Raw genomic sequence first — 4,280 nt, 5'->3', positions numbered from 1 at the left:
TATTTAGGAAGTTCAACTACAGAAAGCATACTAAAGTAATTAAAGAATTTTTTTAGCAAATTGAGGTATTTATATTGTCCTTATAAAAATCTAGATATAAGTTAATAATCCATTTTGATTGTGATAATCAATATATTATTATAACTAGGATGTGAGCTGATTTTGAAAAATAAATTAATGTTGATAATATAAGAGGAATTAGTTAAAAGTTTGGAGAATTAAGAGTAAGAAGAGTATGTTAATAAAATGTGAATTTAAATATTATATTTTTACATATTTTATACATTACAAATATAATTTTGATGTATATAATGTGTTATATATGTAATGAATATTTCATATATATACTATAAATATTGTTTATATAAGAAACAAGGTGAGAAGATTCTTGAAATTTTAAAAATGTAGACAACTTTAGTTTTTAAGTATTTTTGGAACCACTGAAATGCTTTAAGAATGGGATATAAACATATGGGATATAGCAAGTCAGTGACTAAACTGGAGTGGAAAAATGAAGAAAACAGATTTCCGATGTTACTTCGCTAAGTTCATATAGTTAAATAAAATATTCATTGCTTACTTTCATAACTATGAGCAAATCAAGTCTTTACCTTATACATATATGCATGTATTACACATTTTTAAACATCTGTAATTCATTCTAGATTAAAATATAAATGCAGACAAGATGAAAATGCAATAAGATCCAGCCACTTACAGCAATTCTTTTAATCACTCATCTCGTTTCTCATTTTTCAAATATATATGTGTGTATAACAGAAAGTTACCCATAGTTTTAAGAACACTGCACTGAAAGTTTTAAGTATATTGTTGGGAATGGGAAATTACTTTAAAGCAAATTTTCCGGGACACCTGGGTGGCTCCGTCGGTTAAGCTGCTGCCTTCGGCTCTGGTCATGATCCCAGGGTCCTGGGATTGAGTCCTGCATCATTGGGCTCCGTGCTGGGCAGGGAGCCTGCTTCTCTCTCCACCTCCGCCTGCCACTCTGTCCACTCTCTCTCTATATCTGACAAATAAATAGATAAATAAGATAAAAAAATAATAATAATAAAGCAAATTTTCCTTCTCTACTGTCAGTGATATCTTGAATAACCTCTTCCTCATGCAAATGCGAGTAGATAAGGAACTCCTTGCTCCTGACACCATTTTTGTGGTTTGCTAGAGAAGACAATACTCACATATACAGTTCAATACTCACATATACATATACAGAGCCAGTTGATAGTGAGGAAACATGGAGCTTCAGAGGAATATGGGCAGGAAACTATGGCCACTTTGTCTCTTGGCTTTGAAGGTGGTGCCAGTTAAGGTTTCCTAGAGGGACAAAAACAAAATGCTGTCCAATGAAAACCATGGGGAGAGGGCAAGACTGGCCCTGAGTGATTGTAGTCTTCTGTAATTAGAAGGCCTAACACTGCCTGAAGAAGAAAACTTTCTAGATACATTGATTAAGCTACCCAACATCAATAGTGAGAAAATGGCAGCGAAGGATTTGAACCATAGTAACCTGATTAGGACCCTAGCCTTAGCCAGATGCTTGTATTCTACAAAACCTCAGCTGAACTAGTTTTGAAGGAGTCCTCTCCATGCCTCCCTCAAGGCAGATGCATTACCACTCCCCAGTTAATAAGCACATAGTCTTTCTACACAAGCGATAATCTCTGTAAGCAGTGATGGTATTCCCTAGTATCAAAAGACGTATGTCTGAGTTCAGATTTAAGCACATGAGAAAAGGAAAAGAAAAAAAATTCAGCATTATTTGTTTTAGAATTAAATAAGCCTTCAGGTTTCTTGGAATCTTCAGAAAATGGAGGTAAACTTAATTTGGATATCTTTTATTTGGTTGTAAATAAAAGGTAAACCAACCATTAGCAGAAGAGTCTTTCTTGTGAAAACAAACACAGTGGGTTGGATTGTGTCCTCCACAGAAAGATATGTGCAACTCCCAACTCCCAGAACCTGTGAATGTGCTTTTTTTTTCTTTTTTTTTTTGGACAAGGAGCTTTACAGATATAAATAAGTTAAAGATCTCAAGATGACATTATCTTAGCTTTACGTTAGGCCCTAAACCAAGTAACACTTATCTTTGTATGAGGCCGTGAGAGGAGATGACTGTAGGAAGATGGAACCAGAGATTCGAATTACTCAGAAGCATGGGAATGCCTGAAAACAGCAACTGGGAGAGTCAAGAGCTGATTCTCCCCCAGGGAATTTAGAGGAAATGTTACCCTTATGAGACCTTGATTTTGGTCTCTGACTGAACAATTGATGAGAGAAAAAAATTATGCTCTCCTAAGCCTCCCCGTTTATAGTAAGTTTTTCATCAGCTCTAAGAAACCAATACAACGGGATTAAACAAAAATCAGCCATTCTTGACCTTTTAAATATTGATTATAGTAATGAAACAAGGGAAATTCTAGCCTTTTCATCTTTTCATCTCTCATGTGAATATGTAAGTTAAATATTTCAGTGTGCTTTTGGCAGTATATCTTTATACTTGACTGGTAACTATGCCAATAACGTGAATGATAACTTGTTTTTTTTTTTTAAATAAGTCAATATTTGGAAAACCATATTTTTTAAAAAAAACAAGCACAATAAAAATAGAGTTTATATCTTTGGCTTTCTGGTTATCAAATTTGTATCTTTGGCTTTCTGATTATCAAATGGTCTTTAGTGCTTTTGTTTGTTTTGGATAGGTATTGTTTCATTCTTTAGAGGTTGTATAATTGTGTAATTAAGCACATTGATTTCAGACAGTGTGACTTAATATTCAAGCTCTACCATTGCTAAGTTGTGTGTTCTTGGATGATTTGTTTAACGTCTTTTAGGAAAAACTTGCTCATCTCTAAAATGAGCAAAATAATATTTTGGGGAACCCCCATATTTTTTTCCTCAGTGGCTATACAAATATGTATTTCTACCAACAGTGTATAAGGGTTGCTTTTTTTCCACATGCTCACCAATGCTTGTTGTTTCTTGTCTTTTTAATTCTAGCTCTCTGACAGGTGTGAAGTGGTAGTTCGTTGTGGTTTTGATTTGTATTTCTCTGATGATTAGTGACGTTGAGGATCTTTTCATGTGTCTATTGGCCATCTGTATGTCTTCTTTGAAAAAAAAAGTATTCAGGGTTCTTTTCCCATTTTAATTAATTAGTTAATTAATTGGTGTTGCATTGTATAAGTTATTTATATACCTTGGATAATTTACCCCTTATCAGATATACCATGTACGAGTATCTTCTTCCGTTCACTAGGATTGCCTTTTAGTTTTGTTGATAGTTTCCTTTACTGTGTGAAAGCTTTTGATTTTTGTGTAATCCCAGTAGTTCATTTGTTTTTGCTTTTGCTTTTCTTACCTGAGGATAGAATTACCATATGATCTAGTAATTCTACTACTGGGTGTTTATCCAAGAAAATGAAAACACTGATTTGAAAGGATATACATGGAACTATGTTTATTGAAGCATTATTTATAATAGTCAAGATGTGGTAGCAACCCAGTTGTCCATCAGTAGATGGATGGATAAAACAGAGGTGATAAATATATTCAATGGACTGTTACTAAGCCATTAAAGAAAAGAAATCTTGCCATTTGCAATAACATAGATGGACCTAGAGAGTATAATGTCGAGTGAAATAAGTCAGCCAGAGAAAGACAAATACCATATGATTTCATTCATATATGGAATGTAAGAAACAAAACAAAGGAGCAAAGAAAAAAAGAGAGAAAGAGAAAAAACAGACTTTTTTTTTTAACTTTTAAATTGGGTGTAGAGCCCAATTCAGGGCTTGAATTCATGACCTTGAGGTCAAGACCTGAACTGTGATCAAGAGTCAGACACTTAACCGACGAAGCCACTCAGGTGCCCCCCTCAAAACAGACTCTCTTCAATTAGCAATAATCGCGCCTCGGATAAACTTCATTGGCTACGATACTGCCACTGGGCAAAGCTCAAAACAGACTCTTAAAGAGAATAAAATAATGGTTGCCAGAGGGCAGATGGGTGGGAGGAAGGACAAAATAGGTCAAGGGGATTAAGAGTATATTTTTTGTGATGAGCACTGAGAAAAGTATAGAATTGTTGAATTATTATATTGTATACCTGAAGCAAAAGTAGTACTGTGTGTTTATTATACATCAATAAAATTAATACAATAAATTATTACATATGAAAAAAATAATGAATAAAATGAGCAAAATAATACTACCTATTATATAGAGATTGTGAAGACTGAATAGTGTAGTACATGTACTTG

The 4,280-nt window shown here is 33.8% G+C and overlaps 1 pseudogene; it reads right to left on the bottom strand.

Annotated features, from left to right (window-relative positions):
* Positions 1-3,908: 3,908 nt before the first annotated feature.
* Positions 3,909-3,976, bottom strand: LOC132028924 (U4 spliceosomal RNA; annotated as a pseudogene).
* Between the last annotated feature and the right edge of the window lie 304 nt (positions 3,977-4,280).

The sequence above is a fragment of the Mustela nigripes genome, chromosome 12 (genome assembly GCF_022355385.1).
Source record: "Mustela nigripes isolate SB6536 chromosome 12, MUSNIG.SB6536, whole genome shotgun sequence".
NCBI classification, from domain to species: domain Eukaryota; kingdom Metazoa; phylum Chordata; class Mammalia; order Carnivora; family Mustelidae; genus Mustela; species Mustela nigripes.
Note: the sequence above shows the minus strand (reverse complement) of the source record. Positions and strands in the feature narration are given on the sequence as shown.